The 17,085-nt window shown below is 40.7% G+C and overlaps 1 protein-coding gene across 1 annotated transcript in view; it reads left to right on the top strand.

The window, feature by feature from the left end:
• LOC126162260 (alkyldihydroxyacetonephosphate synthase) overlaps positions 1-17,085 on the top strand; it is a 249,674-nt gene that overhangs the window by 1,680 nt on the left and 230,909 nt on the right. The gene's annotated exons all lie outside the window — the stretch shown is intronic.

The following is a 17,085-nucleotide window of genomic DNA, read 5'->3' as shown; positions in this document are numbered from 1 at the left end:
GTTACGTAATTTATGAATATTTACTCTGCAGTGTGGTGTGCACTGATTCCATTCTGGAAACAGTCCTCTGGCTGTAACTAGGCCATTTCTCTGCAATGTGATCTTTTTCCAGTAGTGCTACTCCAGAAGGGTATATGGGTAGGAGAGAGGTATAAGTTTATACTGAAGAGGAGGGTGCCTTACTTAATTAGGAGATGAATACTGAGGATGTAAGATGAAGCAAAAGTGTGGCTGTATCGGACTGGTGAGGGACAATGAAGTGAGTGCCTGTTGTGTGGACAATTACAATAAAACTGAAAAATGTAATGTGATGAAAGCAATTTACTAATTTAGATTTTGTTTTAGTAGAGGAAGAAGCTGATGCTCTGGAAGAAAAATGGAGTAGTTTAAATAAATGATGGAAGTAATAGGTAGAGAGGAAAATCTGTCTGTCCCAAATTTATACACATACAAAAGATACATAGAAGTAACATGTAACATCAGAGATTCAAGCTTCAGGCCACTAATATCAATTAGTGGGAACCAAGTGAGATGTGAAATAAAGAAACCTTACATTAAAACATAAGTAAGTTCCTATGAACAGAACCGGCAGCACAAATTGTAGATGCTGTAAGAGTAATTCAGATTCCTATGGTTGTGCTGCTAATTATTATTATTATTATTATTATTATTTAATACAGTGGACTGACAGTTCAGCCACTTTGTATCCATATGTTGTTACTGGTGGTTTTTTGTGGTCACACAAATGTTAAATACTGCACTTAAACTGCTGCTGGGACACCATATAAATGGTTGCTACCTCTCTTCTGATAACATAATTTACATTGATAGGATAGTGAGTGAAACCAGATGATTGAATTAGCCTATTTATGTCTTTATTGATCAACAGATGGGATAGTGTGCAAAGAATACCAAAGTGTCAGACAAATGTTTTATGATTGGATGGGTACGCAGAAGAAAATTAATGATGTGACAAGAATTTTGCAGCCTTGATGTCACATAATGAGCAGAATAAGAAAGTTCTAAAAATTACGTAATCCAGAATGCAGAGTGTTAGGACTGCTCGGTACTACTGAGCTTGAGTGGAGCTGAGGCTGTTGAAGTGAGCTATATAAACTTGTGCTTGAATTTCATAGATTTTCCAGTGTTTGGTAGAAAAGTAATGTATTCATAAGACTTGTAAGGAAGTTAATGAGAGAATCTAGAACAGTAAATTCTATTTGGTGCAAACAGCTAGACTGAAGAGGAGAGAAAATTGCAATATGGAATGAATACCAGTTAAAACAGAGTTCCTTTACTCAGAGCTAGTTCACTACAGTTATTTGCACCAGCCATGCACCATGAACAAACATCTGCAATGTTTGGAAGAATAGTGAGAACCCTGTGGCAAGGTGAAGTGTGTTTGAGTAATGCAGATAGTAATGAAGGACAGTTATTTGGCTTTTAGTCTCCATCTGAAACAAAATTTTAACTTGCCATGTCTAAGAAACACAGTGCTAGCAATTTGACAGAGTTCTGTGAGTATCACTTTTATTATTTGGTGTTCAACAGATGCTTTTTTTCTGTTTTAAATTGTGAAGTTGTCACTTACCTTACTGCTCTCTCAGGTGGTTTTTTTAATCATTGGTATAAGTTGTCCAGTTTGCAAAAAGTAGCATTATGGGGCATTACTTTCTTTCATTACACAGTGATCAGTGAGGATGACTGAAGAATGGGATACAATCTGTAGGCTTTAGCCAGTGATGTCGTAAGTTACCACAATGATGTCTTGCACAGGTTTAACAGCAGAAGAATGCTGAGAAACAAGGGATGCAGGCCAGAGAAAATGGATGGTAGACATGTCTCACATACATCCACACTACAAACAAAATGTTAAGTGTATCACTTCTTTGAGTCCTAGTATCCCATTCTCCAGTCGACTTATATAGCTCAACTGAAGAATTGGCAGAAAGGAAAGGAAAAAAAGGGGAAAGAAGTAACGCTTGCCTGGAGTACCTCACCTGACATAAGAGTTGTATCTCAAACTTCATCTGACCTGTATGGGTTAACTGCAGTATGGGATACAAACGTAACATATATTGACTTTTTTACCTTCACTAGCACTACATCCTATTCTTTGGTTGACCTATGTATGTCAACTGACGTGCGGGATACAAATTTTACAGGTGTTGCTTTTTTCACCTCCACTACAACTAGCATCTTATTCTTCAACTCATGCTGGTACTAGCGAAGGCGAAAAGTCAACTGAAGGATAGGATACTAAAGTTAGCGAAGATGTAAAAGATGACATACATAACACTGACATGCATGCAATTTTTTTTAGTCATTGATACTAATAGTATCAATTGAAGATTGTCATAGTAGTACTAGTGGGGTTGACAGAAGCGTCAGATCCCACGCGTCGGCTTTGACCCGTGACATAAGGGTGTTGTCGTGTGTGACGTCATGACGGCGCGGAGTTTGGTTTGAGTGTGGCTGTCTCCAGTTCTGTTTTCTCTTATTTTGCTTACTTTTCTGATCTGTTCGTTCTATCTCGTGAGATTTTTTTTAAAATTTAAAAACGCTTATTACTTATTTTAATTATCTGTTTCCTCCAATTTCTGTTTTAGTTTATTATATTTATCATTCTGATCTGTTCATTCTATCCCGTGAGATTTTTTTTAAAAAAAGACAAAAAACACTAATCAGCTACTGAAGCATCTTTATCTTCTATGGGTTGCAGGGGTTACGACCCCTGGGGAGGTGGGTGGGTATTCATGCATGGCTGTCTTCACTTACACGTTGTAGCTACGCAAGACGTCTAAATTTGTTTATATTTAGTTTGCCCCCCCCCCCCCCCCCAAAACACCCCATTTCCCGCGCTTGTCCCGTTAGTGTCATTAGGCTTCTTGTGGAAAGTGTGTGTGTTTGTTTTTGTTTCCGCCATATTTGTGATGTCATGGGTCAAAGCAGACGGGCGGGATCGGACGCTTCCGTATTTCCGTACTAGTGAGTGCGAAAAAAAAACTGATAGCAAAATTTGTATCCTGTACTTCAATTGACCTATGTAGGTCAGCTGAAGAATAGAATACTAGTGTTAGCGTAGGCGTAAAATTCGACACATGTACCCATACCTAAGTTGACCTATATAGGTTTACTGAAGAATACGATACTAGTGCTAGTGAAGGCAAAAAAAAAAAAAAAATCCATCCTGTACTTCAGTTGACCTATGTAGGTCGTAGTTCAGCCGAGTTAAAGGATGGCAGTGTTATGTATATCACGTTTTTGTCTTTTCCTAGGACTGGTATCCTATACTTCAGTTGACATGTATATGTCAACTGAAGTACAGGATACAATTTTTTTTGTACGTCCGCTTTTTCGTTTTTGATAGTACTAGTATAGACTGAAAAATATCATAGTAATACTAGTGCTAGCAAAGGCGATAAAAGCAACAGCTGTAAAATTTATATTCCGTACTGCAGTTGGTGAACCCTATTTCATGTCTTCCATATTCATAGGAGTAGATAAATCCACACCTACAAACAAAAATAAAAAAGTAAAAATTGTCCAGAATGAAAAACAATTCTTCCAAAATATCTCAAACTTACCAAGAATGAAAATAAGTATCGAAATTGAAATGAACAAATGATCTAAATTAATACAAGTGACAAAAATCGGACACAATGTCTAGCCCTGTATTTTAAAAACAAATTCATTTATTTTAATTTACAATGGTGGTGCCTTGCCACAGAAAATAACCAATTTATTATCTATGGCTCAAAAATAAAGACATTAATATCTATGAGTACGTTATGACATCTTTGGTCAAAGTTGACAGGTTGTATCCCATTCTTCAGTTGACCCAATCAATGCATGTCAATTATACTGCACAGAATTTACCCAGTAAGTTGTGCAATATGGCCTCACTTGTTTTGCGAGTCAGAACATTACCTACATTTTTCAGCATACGTTTCAGTCATCAGTTCCAAATAAATTTTATTATCTGCACCAGTTTTGACAAATTAATCTGTCATCTTCAGAAGCTTACAACATTAGGGACGTTATGAAAATATATTGCAGAAACTTGCTTGGTTTAGCAGATAATGTGTTTTATTTGCAACTGGTCACTGAAATTTATCCCGTAAAAATAATACTACAGTTGCTGAAAATTACAGCCATGAATAAAATGTTATCTATTGTAAAAAAAATGTGTTCATTGCAATTGAATTAATTTCAAAGCCATCAAATAAATCCAGTTGTTGGGCATGTAATCAATGAAAAAGCAATGATTTGAAATTGTATCAGTGAAGCAAGACAAAGAAAAACTGAGCTCCAGTTTAATAAATGTTTTCTGAATAATAAAAATTGTGCCAAACCTGGACTTGAAAATATCTCTTTTTCTGCTTTTCATGAGCTAACAAGGTATCACCTTAACCAAGGTACTGTCTGGATGAAAGAGAATGCTTAAGTTGGACTTTGAGGCATGCTCAGATTTTAGAATAATTCATGCAGCTGTATAAAATGTTCTTGGACTTCTTGCCACATCAGTTCAGATGCTCATAATGAAGATGATGCTGAAAATCATCAAAAGCTCGAGGTTTTGTGCTAAACTGATGTGGCAAGAAGTCCGAGTATGTTGTATCCAACAGTGCCGTTGCAAAAGCCTTCGTTCTCAGTTAAGGCAGCTGCTTGCAAAAAACTGGAAATTTTTGTTCATGTCCCAGTTTGGAATAAATGTTCATTAGTCATGACAAGTCATCTGATGATCCTTCGTAACTGCATACATTAAGGAGTAAAAATGTTCCCCCGTCATCCAGCGACGTCGAGACTGGGTGTGGAGAATGGTGAGAGGGCAGGACACAGGTTCACTGTGTCCTTTGTCGGTGTGGTGTGTGCACTGTGGTTTCGATCAGTATCATCAATTCCTAGAAATCTGGGGCTACCAAGTTAGATAAGGAAGGATGCACTCGACTAAGCAGAGTGTCTTTCCTCTGGGATGTCTTTAAATTAATCATTTCAGTCCTGAAGCAGTTCATTGACTGAGAATCTCCTTACTTTCTGCTGAGTTTCCACTTGTGTTAGCAAGATGGACCAGGCTGTGTGAGAACACTCAAGATTTTGAAGCCTACTGTAGCTAAATTATTTTTAGCAAACATCATTGGGTGTAGACATATAGAAAGGGACTTGATCTTGGACTGATAGTTTTAAAGCACTTTGAAACTTGAGGTAGACATCATACCATTTAATATTTCTGTGATTATCTTTTTGGGAGACGGGCATTATATGTCTCAGTATGTTCTAAACTCTGAAGACACCCACCTCAAATTCTGTTGTTGCGTGACTGGTATTTCTGAAATGTGGTAGGTACAATTTTCAATCACCCACTCTGTCATTTAGCAAGTTGGTTGGAACACCAGAGCACCAAATGCTTGTAGCCAAGCTATTCACATACTCAGTCATTTCCTCATCTCTTAAGTGAGATCTTCCTCACTTGATTGTTTTGTTACAGAATTGTATGAGTACCAGATGGGAACAGGCTCCCTTGGTGTAACATATTCCAGTCTTCTTGAGCAACATGCTCCTGATTGACCAGTGAAGAAGGTCGACCTGAATGGGGAACATCCTAGAGGTTGATGTTATTTCTCTGAAACTCTTTGAAACATTTTAGAATGGTATAGTGATGTGGCCAATCTTCTCCAAGCTTTTGAGACGTTTCCCCCAAGCACTGATCCACTGCTAGACACCCTGTGTTTTTTATCTTGATACCACATGATCAGGAGGTACATCAAAAGTTATGTAAGGAGCACGGTCTCCCAGCCACAGTGCTTATGGTTGAGGGTCTACACATAAATGGAATCAGATGGCGACTTGCAAAATTTCCCTTTACTTTTGTACTGAATAATACCACAACATGCATTCTGGTTGAACATGCTGGACAAACGACAAGCATATAGTGTTCACGGTGATGGGAAAATGTTAATGATATGGATTGGGGCAATTTTTTCAGTAACTACGTATTTAGAGTCTTCAAGAAGATGGAAGAAAAATCTTTGTTCAATCCTGCATCTACATCTACGTGATTACTCTGTTGTTCACAATAAAGTGCCTGGCAGGTGTTTCAGAACCACCTTCAAGCTGTCTCTCTACCGTTCCACTCTCGAACGACACGCGGGAGAAACGAGCACTTCATTTTTTCTGTGCGATCCCTGATTTCTCTTATTTTATCGTGATGATCATTTCTTCCTATGTAGGTGGGTGCCTACAGAATGATTTCGCAATTGGAGGAGAAAACTGGTGATTGAAATTTTATGAGAAGACCCCGTCGCAACGAAAAACGCCATTGGTTTAATGATTGCCATACCAATTCATGTATCATGTCTGTGGCACTATCTCCCCTATTTCGCGATAATACAAAACGAGCTGCCCTTCTTTGTACTTTTTCGATGTCATCTGTCAGTACCATCTGATGCGGACCCCAAACCGCACGGCAATACTCAGAATAGGGACAAGCATGATGTGAGCAGTCTCTTCAGTAGACCTGTTGCACCTTGTAAGTGTTCTGCTAATGAATCTCAGTCTTTGGTGGGCTCTACCCACAACATTATCTATGTGATCGTTCCAATTTAGGGAGTTTGTAATTGTAATCCTTAAGTATTTAGTTGAATTTACAGCCTTCAGATTTGTGTGACTTATCGCGTAATCGAAATTTAGTGGATTTCTTTTAGTACTCATGTGAATAACATGACACTTTTCTTTACTCAGGATCAACTGCCACTTTTCGTACCATACAGATATCTCATTTAAATAAATTTGCAATTCGTTTTGGTCATCTGATGACTTCACAAGACGGTAAATGACAGCATCATCTGCAAACAATCTAAGACAGCTACTAAGATTGTCTCCTATGTCGTTAATATAGATCCGGAACAACAGAACCTGTAACACCTCCTTGGGGAATGACGGATATTACTTCTGTTTTACTCGATGACTTTCCGTCTATTACTACGAACTGTGACCTTTCTGACAGGAAATCACGATTATTTCATGAGTATAAAGAGCTAGTTGTATCATATTACCAGAATCTTTCGTCGGTTCTTGGTAGAACATCATTATAATAATAAATGAAAAGCACTAGTTTGCTTTTGTAGAACAAAAGCAAACTGGCGCTTTTCATTTATTATTAGCTAGTTGTATTTCACAAGAACGATATTTTCCGAAACCGTGCTATGTGTCAACAAATCGTTTTCTTTGAGGTACTTCATAATGTTCGAATACAGTATATGTTCCAAAACCCTACTGCAAATCGACGTTAGTGATACAGGCCTGTAATTCAGCGGGTTACTCCTACTTCCCTTTTTGGGTATTGGTGTGACTTGAGCAATTTTCCAGTCTTTAGGTACGGATCTTTCTGTGAGCGAGTGGTTATAGATAATTGCTAAACATGGAACTATTTTATGAGCATACTCTGAGAGGAACCTGACTGATATAAAATCTGGATCGGAGGTCTTGCCTGTATTAAGTGATTTAAGCTGCTTCCTTACTCCGAGGATATCTGTTTCTATGTTTCTCATCTTGGCAGTTGTTCTTGATTGGAATTCAGAAATATTTACTTCGTCATCATTGGTGAAGGAGTTTCGGAAAATTGTGTTTAATAACACTGCTTTAGTGGCACTGTCATCAGTGATTTCACCGTTGTTATCTCGCAGTGAAAGTATTGATTGCGTCTCGCCACTGGTGTGCTTTATGTATGACCAGAATCTCTTTGGGTTTTCTGCCAGATTTAGAGACAGAGTTTCGTTGTGGAAATTATTGAAAGCATCTTGCATTGAAGTACGCGCCATGTTTCGAACTTCTGTTAAACTTTGCCAATTTCGGGGATTTTGCGTTCTTTTATATTTGGCACGCTGTTTTTCGTTGCTTCTGCAACAACGATCTGACCCGTTTTGTGTACCATGGGGGATCAGTACCATCACTTATTAATTTATGTGGTATATATCTCTCAGCTGCTGTCGATACTATCTCTCTGAAAACATTCCACAACTTTTCTATGTTTACATGATCAGATTGGAAGGAGTGAAGACTGTCTCTTAAAAAGGCGTTAAGAGCGTTTTTATCGGCGTTTTTAAATAGATATACTCTACATATTATTTTTGATGGTTGTAGGTGTTACGGTATTCAGCCTAGCAGCAACTGCCTTGTGGTCGCTAATCCCTGTATTTGTCACAATACTCACTATTTGTCCAGGATTATTTGTTGTTAAAACGTCAAGTATGCTTTCGCAACCATTTACGCTTCGGGTGGGCTCATGAACTAATTGTTCAAAATAATTTTCTGAGAAAGCACTCAGTGCAATTTTGGATGATGTTTTATGCCTGCCGCTGGCTTTAAACGTATAATTTTTCCGGCGTATCAAGGGTAGATTATAGTCTCCACCAACTATAATTATATGAGCGGGGTACTTACTTGAAATGAGACTCAAGTTCTCTTTGAACTGTTCAGCAACTATATCTTCTTAGTCGGGGGGTTGGTAAAACGATCCAATCTATAGTTTAGTCCTCTACCCATACTATTTCACACGAACTATCTACTTCAGTTTCGTTACAAGGCAAACTACCTCTGACAGCAATAAATACTCCACCACCAACTGTATTTAATCTATCCTTTCTGAACACTATTAGATCGTTTGAAAAAATGTCGGCTGAACTTATTTCTGGCTTTAGCCAGTTCTGTGTACCTACAACTATTTGATCTTCAGTGCTTTCTATTAGGGCTTGGAGCTCTGGTTCTTTCCCTACACAGCTACGACAATTTACAACTACAATAACAATCGTTTCTACAACTACCTTACTGTGTTTTACTTGCCCACTTTTAGACGGATGTTGCTTCTGTGGTTCCCTGAAACCTTCTAACCTAAAAAACCGCCCAGTCCCTTCCACACAGCCCCCGCTACCCATGTAGCCGCCTCCTGTGTGTTGTGGACTCCTGACCTATTAAGCGGAAACTGGAAACCCACCACAGGATGGCGCAAGTCAAGGAATCTGCAGCCTACACAGTCACGGAACCGCCTGCGCCTCTGATTCAGACCCTCCACTCGGCTCTGCACCAAAGGACCACAGTCAGTTCTATTGACGATGCTGCAGATGGTGAACTCCGTCTTAATCTCGGAAGCAAGACTGGCAGTCTTTACCATTTCTGCTAGCTGCCCAAAACCAGACAGAATCTGCTCTGATCCAAAGCGACACACGTCATTGGTACCGAGATAAGCCACCACCTGCAGTTTGCTGCACCCTGTACTCTTCATGGCATCCGGAAGCACCCTTATCACATCCGGAATGCACACTGGGTTCCCTCCCCTCCTTGGCAGCTATGTTCCTAAGGGGCCTCATTACGTACGTAACGTTGGAGCTCCCAACTACCAGAAAACCCACCCTCTATGAATGCCCAGACCTTGTGGGTCGAGAAGCTTCCTCTGGAACAGGGTGGACGACTGCATCTGGCTCAGAGACATCGTCAGTCACAGTTAATGCCCGAAACCTGTTCGTCAAATGGACCGGGGAGGCCCTACGACCTGCCCCTCGGAAAGTTTTTCGCTGGCTGTCAGACTGGAATGATCTCCCACTCGACCATGGGTGAGGGGTCAACCCCAGTGCAGACAGTACCCGGGGTTGCCACAGCAGTGGACCGATCGGAGGATACGTGGGACGTGCTCAACATCCTTCGCATCCCTGCGTTCAATCCCCTACAGTGATGCCCCTTGGCAGCAGCCTCAAGCTGTGTGACAGAAGCCAAAGCAGCCTGGAGCTGTGAGCGAAGGGTCACCAACTAAGCTTGAATCTGTACACAACAATCACAGTTCCTATCCATTACTGCAGTCGCTCCTGTTTGAAGCTCGTGAAAATATGTAACAATCGAATGGTGTACTCGCCTTATTAGTAGCAGGAACTAGCGGTGCTGCTCTCGCTGACAGTATAACCAACACTAACTCAAAACAAGACGATTTCAGCAAAAAGGTATGGTCCGTAATGTCTACCAATGTTACTATCCTGTTGTTTATCAGATTTATCACTAGAGGATGTGGCATACAATCACAGGACTAATGACTCGGTAGTATATCCCAGCAGTCATATCAGTTAACTTGCTTGTATTTTGGCATAGCAGGACCAAATAAAACGCGGCTTCAATTCAGTGTATTAAGTATACGTATTACAGCTTGCAGTACCGTCACGCACAAAGATGCTGAACCGATAATGTGTTAGTGCTGATAGTAAAAGGTAATAGTCGCTGCCTTCATATGTAGTAAATCCTATGTGTGTTTTCTGGTGGTATGTTTCTCTGCCAGCATTTTTCTCTTAACGAGCCCCTTATTTATTCTCCAGCCGAAGCCATCATAGGCAGGGAGTGGAGAGTTCACAACAGAAGGAACTCTATCAATAATTGCCCACTGATGTGGTATACTCAGACTATTAATGCAATTTATGACATTAAAGAACGGTTGTGGGTTTCCAGAACGATGACGTCGGTGCTTCACGTAATGCTTGGAACTTGCGGTACGTGTATACCTCTGATAATCCTTCTGTCTACAAGCTTACTTCGCAAGCCACCGTACGTTGCATGACGGGAGTGTACCTAGTATTACTGCTAGTCGCTCCCTTTCATGTTCTTCTCGCAAACAGAGCTCTGATTTGTCTTGTCATCCCAGTCCTTACGCGAGAAGTATGTTGGTTGCAATAGGATCGTTCTGCAGTCTGTCGCGAATGCCGCGATTTCATTCGTTCTTAATCATCTTTTCTCCAGGGATTCGCAATTCATTTCGCGGAGCATTTAACTCAAGTGATACACGAACATAACTGTAACAAACCTAGCAGTACTCTTCTGAATTTTGTCGATGTCTTCGTTTCATCCGTCCTGATGGGGATACAAAACACCTGAGCAATACTCAAGAATATGCCGCACAGGTGTTCTGTACCCCAACTCCTTCACAGATGAGCTATTCTTTTCTAGCATTTTCTGAATAGACCTAAATTCACAGCTTGCCTAATCTTACAGTTGACGTTACCTGCTCGTTCTGTTTCAATGTTTCTTTGCTCCGTTACGCCTAGACATTTAATCGACGTGACTGTATCAAGCAGTTCACCACTAATACTATACTAGAACGTTACATGATTGTTTTTCCTTGTCTGCATTACCATACTTTTTTCATATTTAGAGCAAGCAGCCACTGTTCACAGCAAATAGAAATTATGCTGAAGTCACTCAACGATGACGCTTCCCGCACACGACATCATCGGCAAACAGTCGCACATTGCTCCTAACCATATACGTCAGATCGTTAAATCATTTTGAACGTTGAGAGGATTTAGCGTTTAGAAGAATTTTAAACTTTTTTTCAACTTGTTTGTGCGTTAGCTTTTCGACGCCTCTTGTTAAAAACACTCATAGAAGGATGATATTCATTTGGGTAAACTTTGCTCTGGAGAATGCTTATGATTTTTGTAGATAACCACAAGCAGGAGAGTAATTACAGTTTTAAGAAATAAGTTTCAACTGCTACGGTAATATTACTGTTGTCGCCGATACCAAGTGACGGGAGGGAAAAATAAGTAGAATGTTCCATGTACTGGAAATGTTCTGATGCTGAACTGAGTCAGTAAGATAAATATGTTTCTCAGGAGTGGCTCACCTCGCTAGAGATACGGGAAAAGATTTGATAACATGGAAGCATGTTGGTCATCTTTATTTGTATAAAAATGTCCAAGTTCAGTCTGTAGATAGCTTTCTTTATTTTCATATCGCCGGTTTTGGCACATCTTGAGATCTGCTCAAAAAAAAAAAAAATAATAATATAAAAATAAAAATTGAGTAACATTTGATTCAAGACTCAGGTTACAAAGTTTCAGATTTTTTTTCCGCGCCTTCGTTGATGCCACAGTATGTCTCCTATAAACCGATCGCTGCATTTAGTGTAGTTGTTCTATACATTTCTCTTTTTTCCCATTCGATTCAGTACCACCTCATTAGTTATTCGATCTACCCAAATATTCACTCCTTGTCTGGACTGTGTATCATCCACGTTTCACCGCCGTAGAAGGCTTTGTATACCTCAGACAAATGACGTACGTATATTCAAAAGAGACTTCTTAGCGTTTAACTTTTTCGATGTTAACAAAGTCCTCTTTTTCTCAAATGATTTTCTTCCTGTTACGAGTCAGACCTGTACATCGTACCTAGTTCGACCGTCACAGGGAAGTCCAAGATGACGAATTGACAATGAATGATCTGTGCGACTGCCTTCTGAGAGTGCAAGGGCAAGCCAGTTCAGCAATGATGCCATACAAGTTGAAGTGTGTTACTGCGTCTTAAATGGTATTGAAGTTCTAGAATGAATCTTTCACTCTAAGCGGAGTGTGTGCAGTTTTGAAACTTTCTGGCACTTACATCCGTATGCTGAACTACGAATCGAAGTCAGGTCTTTACCTTTCATGGACACTGCTCTTACTGTCTAAGCTGTGCAGACATGACTGGCGAGTCCTCTTCAAAGCTTCTGTTCTGCTAGTAATTCTCCGACTTTACAAACTTCAGTCGATCATAGCAATAACAGTAAAATGATATGTTCCGGGTCCGAAAAGGTGGTTCTAATCTTCAAGGTGGTTTCCGTAAATGTCTTCGTAGTTCTAGCGCGGAAGGTGTCAGCTAATGATCCATAGACAGTGGCATGCGATTCGAGAGGTAACATTACTATTTTCATCTTCTTGGTTCAATCTCCCATTGTAGTTTTCGTTTAAAGTTCACTTTCAGTTTCTAATATAACATTCGGTCGCCTTGAATAACTTTAACCGCCCATTTTTTCGAATGGAGTTTGAAGCCATGTAACGTATTATGAACGCCTTCTTTAAAGTAAGACCTATTCATTTTCATTCTAGTTCAACATTGCTTTGTCTTCTTTGTGCTGAGGGTGTAGGTGCCTCGTCAGCAACGTATCTCTTGGAATGTCATCAATACACCACGTCTGCCTCAACTGAAATTCTTCAATATGATGTCCAGACACTTGTGGCAAGAGCGCCCGCATGCGCATTGTGTTGAGCGTTTCGGAAAATGTGTATCGCAGTAGTGCATGTATGACTGAAGATGGACTAAACACATTACTATGAAACCGAGTGTGTTTATGAAGCCATTACAGTTGCGATGAGGATTGTGTGTGTGTTGATGTTGGTTGGTTGATTTGGATGGAGGGGACCAAACAGGAGGTCATCGGTCCCATCAGATTAGGAAAGGACGGGGGAGTAAGTCGGCCCTGCCCTTTCAAAAGAAACATCCCGACGTTTGCCTCAAGCTATTTAGGGAAATCACAGAAAACCTAAATCAGGATGGCTGGTCGCGGGTTTGAACTGTCGTCCTCCCGAATGCGAGTCCTGTTGATAATGTTACATGTAATTACATATTGTAGTTAAATCGAGAACAAATGCTGCAGTATTTCTAAACTCAAAAGTCTATGGACATTTGACAAAGAATTAGTTTATAAATGCTGAGAATCGCGTTTGTATAAGGAAAAAGCTTTTTCGAACTTGATGTCACACTCTACATTGTGGAATCGTGGAATACGTGTTGCACCCGTGATTCCTTACCCACTTCACCCTCATCTCATAGCTGGCAGCAGTCGCCGTAACCTATTCGGGGACCTATCACATCATCTCTTGTGGGCTGGAATTCTAATTACTGATGTTTGCAAGAACTGTGTGTGCTGACTTTCCGAGTACTGCTGACAAACTTTGACCTGTGTACTTCCATGTTTTAGATGCGCAGTATTTAAGGTGGAAATAAATTTAGATCTTACATGCAAACCAGACCCTGTTCAATCCAGATCAGTATCTGGGCACAGTGATGGTAAATAAATTTGCAATACCAGGACGGATAGCGAATAATGACATTTTACGTTCTGTACGTGTACAGTAGAGTATGGACAATACATGATTAAATTTGTAGGTAATTTGGGGGTATACAGGGTGCTAAATTTCTTGCACAGATCAGCCGCCTGTGGCATCAACAACGGCTCTGACCCAGGTGGGCATCAGAGTCGAAATGACAGATAAGGTACACCATTCCATGCTCCTTCATCTCTGTGCAGGGCTTTGCGAATCGTAATGGCTGGCTAGTGTCGTCGTCCAATCTCTCGGCTGCTCATGCCCGCATGTTCGCAGTGTGCGACAATCAGGAGAATGTGCTGGCTTGTCCACAGTCAAACATCCTCTGTGTAACGGTAGGCAGGATAGTACGGACGACAAGTGGTGTTTCGTCATTTTGTTAAAAATGACGTCACGGAGACCTGGAAGATAAGGCGCAGTCACAGGCCTTAACCTGGTGGCTTGCTGTCCAAATTACCGGATATGCGAGCTAGATACGGTAATTTTTTCTACCCGTATCATTCTCATACAGGAACTGGGCCCATATGGAGATAAGTGCAATCTGGCAACGGTATTTTTCCTTGCAGTGTCCATACAGGTGTAAGTAAAGAAACAGAGGCTACTACATAATAGGTGTACAAGCATAGGGCTACGAATAGATGATAATAAAGCAATGCTTCAAACCTTCAATAACTACCGTAGCAGAATATTGTCAAATGATCTTTCACTAAACCCAGAAAAATTCTGGTCTTATGTAAAGGCTGTTAGTGTCTGGTCGCTAACGAATGAGACAGGAATTGAAATTGAGGGTAGCAAAGCAGAAGCTGAAATGCTTGACTCAATATTCAAATGTTCCTTTATAAAGGAAAACCCAGGAGAACTTCCCAAATTTAATCCTCGTACCACTGAATAGACGAATGAAATAAATACTAGCGTCAGTGGCGTTGAGAAACAGCTGAAATTGTTAAAATTGAACAAAACTCCACTGTCTGATGGAATCCTAGTCAGATTTTATATTGAATTTGCGGCTGAGTTAGATCCTGTTCTAACTATAATCTATCGTAGATTTCTGGAACAAAAATCAGTGCCCAGTTGTTGGAAGAAGGCAGAGCTCACACCCGTTTACAAATAGCGTAGTTGAAGTGATCCACAATCTTATCGTCTAATATCCTCGACGTCAGTTTCTTGTAGAATCTTAGAACATGTTCTGAGCTCAAATATAATATGGTGTCTTGAACAGGATGATCACGTTCATGCCAACCAGCATAGATTCCGAAAACATAGATCATGTGAAGCCCAACTCGCAGTTTTCTCACATGACATACATGTTGTTATGGATTGAGAGTCATCGTCTTTGGATGTGCCTCGGGGAAGTGTGTTGGGACCCTTGCCGTTCATGTTGTATATTAATTACCTTGCGGACAATATTAATAGTAACCTCAGATCTCTTTCAGATGATGTAGTTATCTGTAATGAAGGACTGTCTGAAAGAAACTGCATAAATATTCAGTCAGATCTTGATAAGATTTTAAAGTAGTGCAAAAATAGACAACTTGCTTTAAATCGTCAGGAATGTAAAGTTGTGCAGTTCAGAAAATGATCATTTGGAATCGGCAAGTTCATACAAGTACCTGGGTGTAACACTTTGTAGGGATATGAAGTGGAACGGTCACATAGGCTCCATCGTGGGTAAAGCAGGCAGTAGACTTTATTTTGTTGGCAGAATGCTGGGGAACTGCAATCAGTTTACAAAGGAGATTGCTTACAAATCACTCGTACGACCTATTCTAGACTATTGGTCAAGTTTGTGGGACCCGTACCTAGTAGGATTAACAGGAGATATTGAACGTATACAGAGGAGGACAGAATGAGTGGTAACAGGTTTGTTTGAGCCGTGGGAGACACGCTGAAGAAAGTGAACTGGCAGAATCTTGAAGATTAGCGTCAACTAACCCGAGGAAGTCTGCAAACCAAGTTTCAAGAACCGGCCTTAAATGACAGCTCTAGGAATATACAGCAACGTATGTATCTCTCACAAAAGAATCGTGAGGAGAAGACCAGAATAATTACTGCATGCACAGAGGCATTCAATCAATTACTCTTCCCGCTCTCCACACGTAATGGAACGGGTAGAATCACTAATAACTGGCACAATGGGTGGTACCCTCGGCCGTGCACTTCCCTGTGTGGATGTAAATGTAGAAGTCCATCGTGATGCCGTCGTCTCGTCTTTTTATTGCCCGTAAAGGGAAGAGGCAACAATGGTCATCTTGCTGACAGCCCGTGGTGCCCATGTCGTCTACGTCGCACTGTGTGCGTATATACTTTCATCGGTGTGAACGCGGTCATTTCCATGACGTGGCTATACTATCATGCAATGGCGAATGGATATCTGTCCTCTCAGTTGCATTCGCGTACGGCTGTTGAGATGCCGCGCGACGGTGACTGATGGCCCTCTTCAACCCATCGCTTCCATACTCGCATAAGAGTCGTGGGGTCCCGACGAACGCGCGTATGATGGTAGGAGGATAGACCAATCTCAATAGGCCCCGACCTTCCTCTGTCCAGTTCCGACATGGGCTTATGCTGGTTGTCGTTTCTCCTTGAAAGAAGCAGAACATGATTTTCACACAAACAGACAACATTCAAATGTGACTTCTGAATGGAAAAGCCCCTGCGTAATTTTTCCATATTTGCAGCATGTAGCTGAAATTACTCATACTACTTTGTTGCGCCCCTTGCGCGGTGCAAACATCGTTATGATAAACGTCGATGTAAAAAAAATGACATTGCCTAGAAAACATCGATGTTTTTTCATATCATTAATGCGGACAAAAACTAAAAGTTTGTATGTTTTTACGAACTGTCCTTGCACTCTTTGATACTGACGCTGCAGCTCTCCTCATAGCTATTACGAACGGTATTGGCAAACCATTTCATTATTCTCAACGACAGAATTGAACCATATTAATTATTAACACGTTTCCAACTGATCGTACTCTTCCATAACGTACACTATTTGATCAGAAGTATCCGGACACCTGGCTGAAAATAACTTAAAAGTTCGTGGCGCCCTCCATTGGCAATGCTGGAATGCAATATGGCGTTGGCCCGCCAGCTTCCACTCTCGCAGGCATACGTTCAATCACGTGCTGGAAGGTTTCTTGAGGAACGGCAGCCCATTCTTCACGGAGTGCTGCACTGAGGA

The sequence above is a fragment of the Schistocerca cancellata genome, chromosome 2 (assembly GCF_023864275.1).
Source record: "Schistocerca cancellata isolate TAMUIC-IGC-003103 chromosome 2, iqSchCanc2.1, whole genome shotgun sequence".
In the NCBI taxonomy this organism is placed as follows: Eukaryota; Metazoa; Arthropoda; class Insecta; order Orthoptera; family Acrididae; genus Schistocerca; species Schistocerca cancellata.
Note: the sequence above shows the minus strand (reverse complement) of the source record. Positions and strands in the feature narration are given on the sequence as shown.